Raw genomic sequence first — 17301 nt, forward strand, 5'->3', positions numbered from 1 at the left:
CTTTAACATTGGCAGGACATAGGACTGTGGATCCTAACAGAAGGGAAGCAACATGGCAAGTATGATAATCTCAGCTTGCAGCCTGGAGGCGGTTTCTGGACTATGCACAGAGAGAGGGAATCCAAGCAGGGAAAAGTGATCTTGCTGAGCTGAGACTACAGAAATCAGAATTTGGTGGAACTGAAGGGGTTAGAATTCGTGGTTCAGAATATTAGAGAAGAGAAGGCTATCCAGAGAAAGAGCTATGGAATCTGAACAGGGGTCCGCTCAATTCCTTGCTGCACATCTGAAGGTGAAAATCCGCAAGACCCCCAGGCAATAAGCAACTTCTGGGGAAAAAACAAATTATCAAAGAGCCATAAAGTGAATAATTCCCACAGTCATCTATAACCCATTTTCATGAAGTTTTATAAATGACCTTAAAGGGGTTAATGATTCACAAGTAAACTAATTGCCAGATAGAACAAAGACTAAGAGTATTTAAAGAAAAACAAAATCTGATATTCAAAATGTAATGCTGACATTGTCCAGCATCCAGTAATAAATTGTTAGGTGAATAAACAGGAAAATATGACCAATAACAAAGAAATAAATCAATTTCTAGAAAAAAATTCAAATTACAGATATGATAGAATTATTTTATATATCTATAGAATTAGGTATAGAATTATTTTATCTATAGAATTCACAAACAAAAATTTTAAAAGAGCAATTATAAATATGAACAGAGTCTTTGTGACACAATATTTCATGACCAACATAAGTTAAAATTGTATTCTTAGAAATAAGGCAACAAAATGTTTGAAGAAATGGTGGTCAAAAACAATGTTCGGATACAAAAAATACCCTTACAGATTATGTGGAGGTGGAGAGGAAAACTACATTGAAAGGGACAGAAAAGGAGTTCCAGGCTGATAATCTTACAGATGATCACTAAAGTAATAATATCTCAGCTGATACTGATAGTAGTGTCATCAGTGAATGAGCTGATTTTTTGTATAAAAGGAAAATTTATCTGGAATACTTTAACTCACAACAAAGCAGTGAAGGTAATTTTAGGTTCATTTGTGGATTGTTTCCTCCAGCCAGCAGATTAGAAAAGGAGATAAGAGTTCAGGACCAAGATCTGTCCAGTACCAAGATGTATGCTAGCTAGTTGGGTCTTTCCTTGGAAACATGAATACGAAAGAAGATGGAGAAAACACAAAATACCATAGCATTTTAATGAAAATTCACCTTCTATTCAGTTTTTATTTTCTGCTTTAGATCAGGAAAAGGCAATATCTGCTATTTCAATTGAATAATTGTATCATGATGTCATTGTTGTGGGTTCAATACCTGCTATGGGTTGAATTCGTCTACTCCAAAATTCAGGTGTTGCAAGTGTGATCATATTAAGAGGCTGGGCCTTTAGGAAGTGATTATGTCACAAGGGCTGCTTCCTCTTTAATGGGATTAAGACCTTTTAAAAGGAGGCTTTATGCATCATTTGGCTACCTTGCTATTTCACCTTCTGCCATATGAGGCTGCATCAAGACCTTCACCAGATGCTTAATGCCAGTACCTTAATCTTGGACTTCCAGCCTCCAGAATTGTGAAAAAATAAATTTCTGTTCTTCATTAATTGCCCATCTGTGGCATTCTATTGTAGCAGCACAAAACAGACAATACCTAACCAGACACATTAGAATTTTATGCTTTATTGTAAGCTTACTCATCACATATTTTCCCTGGCCTGTTAGTCATAAATAAGTGTTATTGATGACGGGGTGAATAGAACAGAAAATGTTAAATACAAATGACAAGGCGTGCAATCTTTTTTTTTCTAAAAAGCAAAAATGACATCAAATGACAAAGCTGATATTTGAAGAGAATCAGGCTTGTGAAAATATACTATTCACTTACCAGCACTATTCACTATAACTAAGAGGTAGAAGCAACCCATTGTCTGTCAATGGATGGTGGATAAATAAAATGTGATATATGTTTACAGTGGAACAGCCTCAAAAAGGAAGGAAATCCTGTTACAAGCTACAATATGGGTGAAGCTTGAGAACATTATCCTAGTGAAATAAGTCACAAAAAGTCAAATGCTGTATGATTCCACTTATATGAGGTAACTAAAGTAGTAAAATCCATAAAACAAAGTACAGTGTTAGTTACAAAGGAGTACAGAGAGGGAGAAAGGGGGAGCTGCTGTTTAATGGGCGTAGAGTTTCAGATTTGAAGATAAAAAAGTTCTGGAGGTGTTTCACAATATGAATATACTTAACATTTCTAAATGGTATGCTTAAAACAGCTAAAATGGTAATTTTTATGTCACGTGTTTTTTTAACCACAATTAAAAATGAATACATGCACATGTAATTTACTTAAAACTTACAACAACTCTGAGGGGATGGGCATCATTTAAATCATTTTAAAGATGTACAAATGGGCCAGGAGCAGTGGCTCACACCTGTAACCCCAGCACTGTGGGAGGCCAAGGTGGGAGGATCACCTGAAGTCAGGAGTTCAAGACCAGCCTGGCCAACACAGTGAAACTCCAGTTGTATTAAAAAAAAAAAAAAAATTAGCTGGATGTGGTGGCGTGTGCCTGTAATCCCAGCTACTCAGGGGGCAGAGGCAGGAGAATTGTTCGAACCTGGGAAGCAGAGGCTGTAGTGAGCCGAAATTGTGTCGCTGCACTCCAGCCTGGGGGAAATAGTAGAAATGAGGTTCAGATAAATAAAGGGATTGTTTTTACCCAGCTATGTTCACAGAAGAATAAGGTTTCAGCACAGCTAGCTGACTCAAAACTGAAGGCCCCTTCTGCTCATCTTGCTCCCCGAGAGTAGACAAGCTCATCATTGCAGGGTGTTTGTGGCTGCTTAAAACTCCCTAGACCACAAAGAAGTAGCCTTTCCTTAAATTCCTTTGTGTTTATCAATTTTTTCCTTCTTTTTTAAGAATATTTTTGTTCATTTTATCTAGGAGTGACTTTTCAGGCTTGTGAGTTTTAGACCTGATAATACCTTCAAGCATCTAGTCCAGAGTTTTCCACTTCTCTTTTGTGATTTGGGTGACATGGTATTTGGGGTTCTCCACCTAATGTCTCCTGAGAAAGCTCTGTTTTTACCTATTTAGTGTATTGGAATTTTGTGTCAGGATTTCTTTTCTAAAGAGAAATTAATTTTATTGGAAGAATACTTAATATGAGATCCATCCTCTTAGCAGACTTTTAAGTGTGTAGTGCTGTTAACTACAGGAACTATGTTGCACAAGTCTCTCCAACTGACGCAGCTGGCATAATGGAGACTATATGCTCATTAATTAGCACCTTCCCATTTCTCCCCTCTTATATCTTCTAGCAATCATCATGCTATTCCCGTATTTTATGAGTTCGACTATTTTAGATATATCATGTAAGTGGAATTGCACAGTATTTTTCCTTTTGTGACTGGCTTATTTCACTTAGTTTAATTATTGAAGGCTCATCCCATGTAGTTATATATTTGCTGCTGCTCCTCCTGCTCCTGCCCCTCCTCATTGTCCTCCTCCTGCTTCTTCTCTTCTTCTTCCTCCTCCTCCTCTTTCTCCTCCTCCTCCTCCTCGTCGTCCTCCTCCTCCTCTTCCTCCTCATCCTCTCCCTCCTCATCCTCTCCCTCCTCATCCTCTTCCTCCTCCTCATCCTCCTCCTCCTCCTCTTCTTCTTCCTTCTCCTCTTCTTCCTCCTCCTCGTCCTCCTCCTCTTCCTCATCCTCTTCCTCCTCCTCCTCCTCTTTCTCTTCCTCTTTCTCCTCTTCTTCCTCCTCCTCCTCTTTCTGTTGTTCCTCTTATTCTTCTTTGACTGAATAGTATTCCATTGTATGTATATACCACATTTATCCATTTATTCTTCAGTGGAAATTTAGTTTTTTTCTACATCTTGTTTATAGTGCTGTAATGAACATTCAAGTGGTACTAATATCTCTTTGGGATCCTGATTTTATTTCTTTGGATAAATACCCAGAAGTAGGACTGCTGTATAATATGGCAATTCTACTTTTAATTTTTTGAGAAATATCCTTATTGTTTTCCATAGCAGATACACCATTTTACATTCCTACCAACATTATATAAGGATTCCACTTTCTTCACAGCCTCACCGACACTTGGTAACTCTTGATTTTTTGATAGTAACCATCCTAATAGTTGTGAAGTGATACCTCACTGTGGCTTTGATTCACATTTTCCATATGCTTAGTGAGACTGAGCATCTTTTCATATAACTGCTGTCCGTTTGGATATCTTCCTTAGAGAAATGTCTATTGAAGACTGAGATTTCATTTACAAAATATGAAAAATATGTTGCTACTAGGAAACTAACTTAGTCTACCCACCCATAAGTAGGTCAGCTGTAGCCCAGAGTCACTTGCTGGGGGAAATAACTAGTGAGTGGTAAAGACAGGATAAGAATTTAAATCTTTCATAGTTTCTACTTTGCTTCTCTCGGGGACTCTGCTTGCTAAAGTCTTATAACTCTTTGCCCACAAATGTGGAACTAACTCATTCTTTTTGTCCTGATTTTTGTATACATGTTTTATTTCCCTCTCGAAAGTTTAATGTCTTTGAAGGCACATCGCTCATTCTAGTATCCACTGTTGTCCGAGTTAAGGCACAATATTTGCACATTCATGCATTCGTTTAACACACATTGTGTTTGCTAGATATATTCTTGCCAGTAGCATGAGTAAATATAGTAGTGGTGGATTTAAGACGCTATGATCATTAATCTTCATCTCCTATTATTTAACTTTTTGGGGACAAAAAATACAAGTTAGCTTTGAAGGCCAGTTTCAAAAGTACAGAACTTTTAGAGCAGTTTCATTGTTAAAAATATAACATCATCATTGGAATGTGTTTTCATGATAACAAAGAAGCTTTGCTGCTTGTTTGTGTAGCTGCTGGTGAAAGCACAGGGAGGTGGGTATAAGACAGGAACTCTGGGAAGTCCTAGGCAGAGGAGACAGAGGGCTCATGGTCTGGAGTGCTGGAGCTGCATTCTGGATGCATCCACCTTCAGATACCTTTTCAAGTGTCTGAAGTTCAGTGATCTCAGAGTGTATTTTGCTAGCTGCTTTTTCCATTTGCTCCTCAACCCCGTGTATACTTAAGTGGCAACGTAATCCATCTGTTTTATATTCATTTATACTTAACTCATCTAAATGTTATTTGGAGAGAAAGAAATCCAAGGACTCTTTCCTTTGGATTTAGTTAATACAGATTAATCTTCAATTCCAGAAAGAAAAAGCATAAATAAATACCAGGGCTATTAGGCTAATTTGTAACATAGGGACCTTCTCTTTCAGCCATAGGCAACATGGCGAGACGAGTATCTAACCTTTATCCCTGCCTCTCCTACTTCACTATCATTTACCTTTTTAGGGTGTGCGTGTGTGTGTGTGTGTGTGTGTGTGTGCGTGCATGCGTGCATGCACGTGTGAATGCGTGTGTGTGCCTCTTGCATTCCCTGCTGTCCTAAAGGAGTGTACAAGCCTCATGATCTGAATAAAATTCCCATATGGGGAATTGTATTCAACTTGTAACCCTTGCTTTGCTTATTGGCAGACTGTTTATCTAATAAAGGAATTCATGCTAAGATGTTCATGGAAAATATTGGGGTGAAACTAACAACAAGACTTTATAGAGAGATTACTACATGACATTGACTGATTCACTCATTATATACTCATAATCACCCTAGAAGAAGATAGTATTATTTTCCTCATTTGAAAGATGGAACTTAGGTTCAGAGAGGTTGAGTGACTTAGTTGCAGGACTATACATTGCAGAATAGAAACTGCAACTCAGACCATCTAAATCTAAAGGCTGTACTCTTAACCACCATGCTTATTGCCTCTTACTGGCTTACCACCCTCTGAAAGTGTGTGCATTTAAGTGGCACTTCCTAAGATAGCTTAATCTTAAAGAATGACTCCAATGGGAATGAAGAGAAACAGCCATTACAGGTGGCCATGCAACTATATCAGAAAATTGAGAGCTGCAAAACAACCCCTCAGAGCTCTTGAACCATCAAATCTGATGGGTGAGTAGGTATGAGAATTATGCCACTTTCACCTGGGATTGGCTCATAAGGTAAAAAGATATATTTTTTTCCTTTTAAGTGTCCAGACATAAATCTACTTGTTTCAATAATACTATTTATGATAGAATATTTGGCATATTATATACTTATGAAATATATACCTAAAGAAATGTATATCATATGATCATAAAGACACAGGCTTGGATAAGTTCATTGCAGCATTATTCACAATAACAAAGACATAGAATCAGCCAAAATGCCCATGAATGGTAGACTGGATAAAGAAAATGTGGTACAAATACACCATGGAAATACTTTGAAGCCATAAGAAATCACAAGATCGTGTCTTTTTTAGGAACATGGATGGAGCTGTAGGCCATTATCCTTAGTAAACTAACACAGGAACAGAACACCAAATACTGTATGTACTTACTTATAAGTTGGAGCTAAATCATGAGAACACATGGTCACAGAGGGGAATAACACGCACACACTGGGGCCTGTCAGAGGGTGGAGAGTGAAAGAAGGGAGAGAATCAAGAAAAACAACAAATGGATGCTAGGCTTAATACTTGAGTAACGAAAAAGTATGTAAAAAAAATCTCCCATGACACAAATTGACGTATATAACAAACCTGCACACATACCCATGAACTTAAAAGTCAAATTTAAAAAAGAATTTATAATGGTTCCTTCCTTCACTGTTGTATGGCAAGCATAGTAAACATGGGCACTAGATATTCCAGGCAGTTTGAAATTCTGCAGCCTGATACTTCTTTCACTTCCTACCTCTCCTGTGCATATTAACGGCTCTCCCCTCACTCCCCCACCAAACATGAATATCTCCATGTTATGATTCTCCAAGTGAGGTCTCCAGACCAGCAGCACCTGGGAACTTGTTGAAAATGAACATTCTTGGGGTCTGCCCCAGATCTACTAAACCAGAAACTCTGGGGCTAGAGCCCAGCAATCTACACATTCATCTGTCCTCCAGGTGATTCTGACCCACTTTTAAGTTTTCAAGTGACCGTCTTTGTGGATGGAGTCAATAAAGTGGAACATGTTCTCTGATTAACCACACACTGTGCTGAGAAGGGTGGATCAACCAGAACACGGCTAGGCCTGGATCTACTGGCAGCAGATGTAGTTTGAAATGCAAAGCGTTAGATGTAAAAGTCCCCAAAGAGACATTAGAAATTGAAGTTATGAGGTAGAAAAAGGCTTAGCAGTAAAATACAAAGGATTGACCTCTCTGTGGAATCCTCATGGAAAAGAACAAGTCTGACATCTGACCCCAGTTACCCAAGGTTGGGAAGGGAGGGAGCATATGGTGGGAAAAGGCACCTTTACTAGTTTCCTCCCATAACAATGTACCACAAATCGGGTGTCTTAAACAACAGGGATTCGTATCTCACCATTCTGGAGGCCAGAAATCTGGAATCAAGGTGTCAGCCTGTCCACGGAAGCCTCTAGGGAAGGAACTGCCTTTTGCCTCTCTTTTTGTTTCTGGTAGTCCTCCATTTTCACATGGCATTCTCCCCATGTGTCCTCATGTCATCTTCCCTCTGTGAGCATCAGCCTCTGAGTCCAAACTTCTCCTCTTTATGAGGACACCAGTCACATTGAATTAGGACCCATTCTCGTGAGATCATTTTAATTTTCTTTTTTTTTTTTTAATTGCATTTTAGGTTTTGGATTTGAATACCTCTGAAGACTCATTTTCCAAAAAAAGTCACAATCAAGGACTTAAACATACCTTCTTTTTGGTGGAGCTGGGGGAGAGAAACACTATTTAACCCATGCTAGGGCCCATATGAGGAGAGCATGGGGTCAAGACAGGAGAAGGCAGGGGGCCGAGTGGTCTTTGGTGGACATAGCTCAGAGAAGAAGAGTGAGATGATTATTACTCCTCATCATACTCCAATATGAGGCCAAGTGTCCTTCCTCCAGGTGTTAGTTAGTAGCTCCCATGCGAGTAGATGTTTGCAGCTTTTGGTGAACCTTTCTGTGCTTTTCCTGCCACATTTAGATGCCATACATGCTAGAACAGCCCACTCCGGCACGATGTTCCCCCTTCCATGGAGTATAGAGAACATTGCATTAGGAAAAAATATAATAATTTACATATAACTTTAATTTCATTTATTTTTAATTTAATTTATAAATAATATAACCTACTTTAAAATATCAAGTCGATATATTACTGTCTGTCTCAGTTATCTCTTCTGTAGAAAGAGAATAATACCTACCCTACCTCCTGAGATATTATGGAAATTATCTGTTGAATTGTGAATTTTGCTTCTGGTAAATTCCCTAAGGAACTCCATCACACAGAGGTGTCAAAGACTGATTACAGCTGAAACAAGCTCTTCTTCCATTGTCGATCCTCCTCCTCACAGGTCATGGGGAATTTTAAGGGATATTGAGGCCTTATACTTAAAGCATACTATGTAGTGCAGATATACAGTGGTGGAGCAGGATGGCTGCACTACAGTGACAATTTTTCAGCTGCTTTTAGAATTCTTGAGAAGCTGTGTAGAGTTAACCAAATTATAGGTAAGCTAAAAGAATAAAATGTGCTGAATTACCGACACTTCCTTTTCCTTGGAGACCTGTACCTTTCTGATTGCCTTCTAGAGCCTTCTAGATGCATCTAGATCAAGTTTGCCAACCCATGGCCCACAGGTCACATGAGGCTCAGGATGGCTTTGAATGCAATCTGATACAAATTCGTAAACTTTCTAAAAACATTGAGATTTTCTTGTGATTTTTTGAAAACTTAGGAGCTATCATTAGTGTTAGTATATTTTATGTGTAACCCAAGACAAGTTCTTCCTGAAATGTGGCCCAGGGAAGCCAAAAAACTGGACAGCTCTGATCTACCCTTGTTTCACTTTGTCCTTTGTGGAGAGAAAATCAGCTCTCACAATGAACTGCCTCTTTTATAGTTCGAACCTCCTTGATGCCTTTCTTTTTGCAGGATTTAGGTATTACATTTTCCCCAGGGTCTTAGAACTTATTGCAGCAGCCTTCAGGAACTGAACCCTTTTACCACTTGACAGTGGCATGATTTTTGTGCCTCTAAAAATTTGACCAGGACAGCCACTTCTCTGTGCCAGCCAGCCAGCTAGCCGGAGGCCGTACCGGAGGTCAGTGAGGCCTGGCAAGTCAATACTTGACCCTATCTTTCCACCACACATTACCTTCCCTACTGCTGCTCCCTGTGCCATTTTTCTTCCATCTTATTCTCAGCTACTTTTCAATTTGTGAGGTGAAACTTAGACCTCTGGGGTCATGGAGGCAGGAATAAGGGTGTAGCTGTTTTTTAATAGGAGACAGAGCAGGGAAATGGCATCTCATTTTAGAATCCTGAGTTTAAATCTTGACTCTTAATTGGCAGCTGTGTGACTTTACACAATTAACTTAAGCTCTCTGAGAAAGCAATCTAAAATTCCTGATCTTTAAAATGACAGTGTCTATGAAGTTCTTTTGAGGATTAAGAGAGACAATATAAAATGTAAATGTAAAATGACTCACATGGTGTTGTATACTAATTTGGTGATAACTAAAGTCTGCCTTGGCCACAGCTGGTGCAATTATCTCAGTTGTCGAGGTCTGGTTCTTACCTTGTTACATGCTATAGGACTATTGCAATCAACAGCCCACAGTTAAGGCCCCAGCTGGTAAAATGGCTTTTCTCCACAGCCCTGCACCAGCCAGAGCAAAGTCTCAGGCTGCTGTTTTGCTTGAGAGGTGTCACTAACTCCTGCAAATGGAACCAGTCTGTTTGTGAGGGTCATCTTCAAAGGATCTATAGACCTCGAAGCTGCTCTTGACCACATGATCCTGTTGACTCCTTGCCTGCAAGAGGGCAAAGAAAAGGGCAGGACAAGGAATTTGAGTGACAAGATAAGGTGAGCAGTTGTCTTCTCCTAGAGCTGATCACCAGCTACAAGCCAGTATTTGGCTGTATTAAGCTAGGCAAGATGGAGAAACCTGACATTATTACATGGCTTCTACCAGAAATAGCAGGAGCAACAGATCTCTAGCATTGAGGGTCTGCCTCTCTTTATTTCCTTCTGGAGTGTGAGTTAACCCCTTTTATTATCTTGGCTTACATTGTAAGCTTCTCCAAGAACTGTTTCTACAGAATTCCCTTGGAGATGATGCAAATCAGCATACATGCTACTCTGCTCCCTCATTGCCATTTCTTTTACTTGCCTGCGGTTTTTTCTCATTGAAATCCAGCTAGGATAAGGTGAAGGTATGTCTGGCAGAGCAGTATGCACACAGTGAAGCCTTAACTGAGTGTTAAGTCTACTTTGATTCACTCAGCATTCTTGTTTATTCTCACTGTTGTGGTTACATTGGTTTATAATTCTGTTAATTGCTTTGAATTTTCACTTCCTTTCTCATGATTTTCTATGTATTTTGTTCTGACTTTACTAATTCACTCCATTCCCACTAGATAAATTCGATTACCTATGTTTGTATCATAGATCACCCTTCAGATCAATCTTGTTCACTGATATTGTATGACACAATTTCTCTATTAATCCCAGTAAATGAGAAAGGGCAGTACTGCGGCTCTCCATTGAGGCAGCAGGGACTGGGTGTGGCTGGCTCCTGCCATTACAGTCTCACTGGGTATCTCGAGGGGACAGGGAAATAGGGAATTAAGCAGGGAATTAAGATTATCTCCATCATCCAAGGAGCTGGAAGGCAGGGAAACACTACGTAGAATTATTGTCTGCCGGATCACCTTCCCCATTCTTTCTTGAAGCCTAAAAACCAAGACTTTTTTCCACTGATGTAGCTGTATTTATGAGCACACAAGGCAACGTTGACATGGAATTCTGTGAATTCCAAAGGCAAATATCAAGCTTGTGTGTGTGTGTGTGTGTGTGTGTGTGTGTGTGTGTGTGAGAGATGCTTGTGTATGTGGTGGGGTTGGGAGATTGAAGGATAATGGCAAGAATTTGAAACTAATCTTTTGCTTTGCTGCCCCCAGCAATAATGGGCTTCATCTGGCCACACCTCTGCCTGGCATCTTGATGTGGCCACCCACCCCGCAGAGCCAATATGGGCACGCTCACATTTGGACTGTGAATAATCGGCAGTCACCAAAGAATGACCTTGTTGTTACGTTCCTTCTTTTCTCTCTTTGTCATCTGTGTGGCATTTTTATGAAACTACAGCTCTCCTCTCCTTGCAAGAGCTGTTTGGCTCAGACACGTAGCCCTGTCTTTAAATATATTAGGGGAAGAAATTAAGAAAAACCCTAGGAGTGGTCTCCAGATGGTATGTTACAAGTCAGAAGAATTTACCACTGCTTAGAAGAAGTTCAAATGTGGCTCCCAAATTCCCTGCTAGTCCTTCACCCACACCTCAGTTTATCTCATCCTTCACAATGGGCCTCTAGCAAAACTGTCAACAATTAGTCAAGAATAAACTGTGAATCAGCATCAACTGTGACCCACCCACTCTGAAAAAATAGTCCTAGTCTTTGTTCTCCTTTCTCCTCCAGGACTTTCTCCAAATTCAAGGTTTAAATAATCTGATCTAATCTAGGAAGGACTTCAATTCTGGCTCTTTCACTATGTTGCATTGTAGTATGTAAGCAAAAGATAACTGCTCTAAAGCACCATTTATTTGTAAAAAGAAAGGGATAATATTTGTATGGTGGGTGATTTTGATAATAATATGATAATGTAATAGAGACAGATGCCAAGCAGATTGGTTGTAAACTTAGAGGGCACTCAAAATCCTGGTTATTTTCTCCCTTTTCCAAAGTGAGAGCCAGTTAGTGTTCAGGAACACCTCACATCTCAACGCTGGTGATGACCAGGAGACCAGGTGCATTAAAGCATGGGGAATTCTCACCCTTCTCACCTCCTCTCACAGTCCTCTACTCCTGCAGATTTCATTTGCAAAGCATGTACCAGTTCTAAGAAATTGTATTTAAAAGCCACTAGTCTAAGGGTAATGACCAGCTATCACTGAAGGGGGGTGAAACATTAAAGGTTAACTCAGTTGAAACCACTTGGGGCATTTGAAAAAGTGAAACCACACCACGCACAGTAGGAGGGGAGATGGTGACAGAGGGATAGGAGGCCACCTCTGTCTGCAGACTTGGGCTTTGTGTCCGGCATCATTCTTCTCAGGTTGTGTGTTATACATTACGTCATCCCACAATTCCAGGAAGAGCTGTTAGAAATCCTGTCTCTACAGGAATTTATTGTAAAAAAGAGCACCTGTCACACACCAGTTAAATGGTCCTACTCATCTCTCCACAGAGGGAGATTTTGTAATGAAGAGTCCTTTCGGGAGAACATCCCTTCCCAGGCTTCTAGAATTCCCAGTAGTGATGGAAGTCTATATCCTACTTTGTCTTCACTCTGGGGTTGCTTGCTGGCTGAAAGGAAGGGGAATCAAATTTAGAAATGTCTGAAAGGAAATCCAGATACAGGCTATTATTAGATGAGAGGTGAAGCTAGGCTGTATCAGCAGCTGCTGAGACACTACCAATTATACTTAGATTAAGGAGAGGATCCTAAGTAAGAGCATGAACCTAAGGTTATGAGAGTGGGAGGAATAGTGAGCTTTCAAAAATTCTACTTTTCAGAGGCCAAGGCCACAACCGTGGCTTATGTATAACAAGGCTGATTTTACAAAATAAGAGAAATAAAATTTTGTTTCCAGGAAAGTGTAGGAAACTAAGAAAAGAAATAAGGTTAATTGTGTTAGAGGGACTAGGTTAAAGTTCCAAATAATGCCAAAAAAGGAAAACAAAAGAATATAGAATAATGAAGTTGTGAAGACTCTCAGGCTTAGGAGCCATCCACAGTTTATTGCTGACCAAACTTCTCCACCAGGCATTTAAAATCTCTCATCCACGGGTCTCATTTTACCTGTCTAACTTTGCTGGATATTTTTTAACTTCCATTTTAGATTCAAGGAGTGAATGTGCAGGTTCATTACATGGGTATATAGTGTGATGCTGAGGTTTAGGGTACAGTAGAATCCATTACCCAGGTAGTGAGCATAGTCCCCAATAGGTAGTTTTTCAGTCCTTCCCCCCTCCCTCCCTTCTCCCTCTAGGGTTTCCCAGTGCCTTTTGTTCCAATCTTGATGTTCATGTGTTGTACCCAATGTTTAGCTTCCAATTATAAGTGAGAACACGTGGCATTTGGTTTTCTGTTTCTGCATTAATTTGCTTAGGATCATAGCCTCTAGCTGCATCCATGTTGCTACAAAAAACGTGATTTCTTTTTTAAAAAAAACTTTTAAGTTTGGGGTACATGTGCAAGTTTGTTACATAGGTAAATGTTTGTCATGGGAGTTTATTGTACAGATTATTTCATCCCGCAAGTATTAAGCTATAATAGTCTGTTCTCATGCTGCTAATACAGACATACTCAAGACTGAGTAATTTATAAAGGAAAGAGGTTTAATTGACTCACAGTACAGCATGGCTTGGGAGGCCTCAGGAAACTTACAATCATGGCAGAAGAGGAAGCAAACATGTCCTTCTTCACATGGTGGCAGCAAGGAGAAGTGTGGAGTGAAGTGGGGGAAACGACCCTTATAAAACCACTGGATCTTGTGAGAACTCACTCACTATCATGAGACTAGCATGGAGGTAACCACCCCCTGATTCAGTTACCTCCCACTGGGTCCCTCCTACCACATATGGGGATTATGAGAACTACAGTTGATGAGCCTTGGGTGAGGACACAGCCAAACCATGTCATAAGCCTAGTACCCATTTATTATTTTTCCTTGTCCTCTCCCTCCTTTCATCTTTCACCCTTCGATAGGCCCCACTGTGTGTTGTTCCCCTCTGTGTGTCCATGTGTTGTAATTGTTTAGATTCCACTTATAAGTGAGAATATGTGGTATTTGGTTTTCTGTTGCTACATTAATTTTCTAAGGATAATGGCCTCCAGCTCCATCTATGTCCCTGCAAAGGACATGATCTTGTTGTTTTTTATGGCTGCATAATATTTTATGGTGTATATGTACCACATTTTCTTTACCCAGTCTACCGTAAGTGGGCATTTTGGTTTATTCCATGTCTTTGCTATTGTGAATAGTGCTGCGATGAATGTACATGTGTATGTGTCTTTATAACAGAATACTTCATATTCCCATACCCAGTAATGGGATTGCTGGGTTGAATGGTTTGTCTGTCTTTAAGTCTTTGATGAATTGCCACACTGTCTTCCACAATGGCTGAACTAATTTGCACTCTAACCAACAGTGTATAGCATTTCTTTTTGTCCATAACCTCGCCTGTATCTGTTACTTTTTAACTTGTTAATATAGCCATTCTGACTGGTGTGAAATGGTATCTCATTGTGGTTTTTATTTGCATTTCTCTAATAATCACTGGAATGGAGATTTTTTTTTTTTCAGATGATTGCTGGCCGCATGTATGCCTTCTTTTGAGAAGTGACTATTTATGTTCTTTCCCCACTTTTTTTTTTTTTTTTTTTTTTGAGACGGAGTTTTGCTCTTGTTACCCAGGCTGGAGTGCAATGGCGCAATCTCGGCTCACTGCAACCTCTACCTCCTGGGTTCAGGCAATTCTCCTGCCTCAGCCTCCTGAATAGCTGGGATTACAGGCACGCGCCACCATGCCCAGCTAATTTTTTGTATTTTTAGTAGAGACGGGGTTTCACCATGTTGACCAGGATGGTCTCGATCTCTCAACCTTGTGATCCACCCGCCTCGGCCTCCCAAAGTGCTGGGATTACAGGCTTGAGCCACCGCGCCCGGCCTCTTTCCCCACTTTTTAATGGGATTGTTTGTTTGATTCTTTTACATTTATTTAAGTTCCTTATAGATGCTGGATATTCAAACTTTGTCAGATGCATAGTTCACAAAAATGTCCTCCCATTCTTTTGGTTGTCTGTTTATTTTGTTGATAGTTTCTTCTGCTGTGTAGAAACTCCTCAGTTTAATTAGATCCCATTTGTTAATTTTTTGTTTTGTTGCAATTGCTTCTGGTTTCTTCATCATGAAATCTTTGCCCATGCCTATGTTCTGAATGGTATTGCCTAAGTCGTCTCTCAGGGTTTTTATACTTTTATAAACTATTAAAACTATATAAAAATAGTTTTTTATAGTTTTGGGTTTTACATTTAAGTCTTTAATCCATCTTGAGTTAATTTTTGTATAAGGTATAAGGAAGAGGTCCAGTTTCAATCTTCTGCATATTTCTAGCCAGTTACTGTAGCACCAGTTGTTGAATAGGGAATTCTTTCCCCCTTGTTTGTTTTTGTCAGGTTTGTCAAAGATCAGACAGTTGTAGGTGTGCAGTCTAATTTCTGGGTTCCCTATTCTGTCCCATTTGACTGTATGTGCCTTTTTGAACCAGTACCTTGTTGTTTTGGCTATTGCAGCCTTGTAGTATAGTTTGAAATTGGGTAGCATAACGCCTTCAGCTTTGCTCTTTTTGCTTAGGATTGTCTTGGCTATTTGGTCTCCTCTTTGTTTCCATATGAATTTTTTATTTTTATTTTTTTGACTAAGCACAGGGGACTTCACTGATGGTACACAACAAGGTGGGGCTCCCTAGGCCCCTTCCTCTTCAAGGGGTCTGCATGGAAACTGTGATGATGGGCAATTTAGGGTGGTGGGGGACTCAGTGTGGCAGGGACTCCCCAGGATTGAGGGTCTTTCATGCTCTTGCTGGGGCTGGTGGTCCAGGGGTCTTACTCCTTGGATGCCATGTGGGACATGAAGTCCACCACCCTGTTGCTGTAGCCAAATTCATTGTCATACCAAGAAATGAGCTTGACAAAGTGGTTGTTGAGGGCAATGACAGCCCCAGCATCAAAGGTGGAAGAGCGGTTTCTCTGTTGAAGTCGGAGGACACCACTTGGTGCTCAGTGCCCAGGATACCCTTGAGGGGGCCCTCTGATGCCTGCTTCACCACCTTCTTGATGTCATCATATTTGGATATATATATATATATATATATATATATATATATATATATATATATATATCTTTTTTTTTTTTTTTCTTCAGATGGCAGGTCAGGTCTACCACTGACAGGTTGGTGGTGGGGACACAGAAAGCCATGCCAGTGAGCTTCCCGTTCAGCTCAGGGATGACCTTGCCCATGGCCTTGGCAGTGCCAGTAGAGGCAGAGATGATGTTCTAGAGAGCCCCGCTACTGTCATGCCACAGTTTCCCAGAGGGGCCATTCACAGTCTTCTGGGTGGCAGTAATGGTGTGGACTGTGGTCATGAGTCCTTCCATGATGCTGAAGTTGTCATGGATGACCTTGGCCAGGGGCGCTAAGCAGTTGGTGGTGCAAGAGGCATTGCTGACGATCTTGAGGCTGTTGTCAGACTTCTCATGGTTCACGCCCATCACAAACATGGGGGCATCAGCAGAGGGGGCAGAGATGATGACCCTTTTGGCTCCCCTCTAAAAATGAGCTCCAGCCTTCTCCATGGTGATGAAGACTCCAGTGGACTCCACCACGTACTGAGCTCTAGCATCACCCCACTTGATTTTGGAGGGATCTTGCTCCTGGAAGGTGGTGATGGGATTTCCATTGATGACAAGCTTCCTGTTCTCAGTCTTGACAGTGCCATGGAATTTGCCATGGGTGGAATCATACTGGAACATGTATACCATGTAGTTGAGGTCAATGAAGGAATCATTGGACAGTATACACTACCAGAGTTAAAAGCAGCCCTGGTGACCAGGTGCCCAATACGACCAAATCCATTGACTCTGACCTTCACCTTCCTCATGGTGTCTCAGAGATGTGGCTGATGATGGGAGACAAGATGCAGCTGTCTGTGGAACAGGAGGAGCAGACAACATCCATGTGAATTTTAAAATAGTTTTTTCTAGTTCTGTGAAGAGTGTTAATGGTAGTTTAATAGGAATAGCATTGGATCTATCAGTTGCTTTGGGTAGTAGGGCCATTTTCACGATACTGGTTTTTCCTATCCATGAACATAATGTTTTTTTTTCATTTGTGTCATCTCTGGTTTCTTTGAGTGGTGTTTTTTAGTTCTCCTTATAGACATCTTTCACCTCCCTAGTTAGCTATATTCCCAAATATTTTATTCTTCCTCTGGCAATTTAAAATTTGAGTTCGTGATTTGCCTCTTGGCTTAACTTTTGTTGGTGTATGGGAATGCTAACAATTTTTGCGCATTGATTTTCTATCCTGAGGCTTTGCTGAAGTTGCTTATCAGCTTAAGA

At 40.3% G+C, this 17301-nt stretch overlaps 1 pseudogene; it reads right to left on the reverse strand.

Moving 5' to 3' along the window:
* Nucleotides 1-15785: 15785 nt before the first annotated feature.
* Nucleotides 15786-16841, reverse strand: LOC101043304 (glyceraldehyde-3-phosphate dehydrogenase-like; annotated as a pseudogene).
* Between the last annotated feature and the right edge of the window lie 460 nt (nt 16842-17301).

The sequence above is a fragment of the Saimiri boliviensis genome, chromosome 1 (genome assembly GCF_048565385.1).
Source record: "Saimiri boliviensis isolate mSaiBol1 chromosome 1, mSaiBol1.pri, whole genome shotgun sequence".
Taxonomy (NCBI): Eukaryota; Metazoa; Chordata; class Mammalia; order Primates; family Cebidae; genus Saimiri; species Saimiri boliviensis.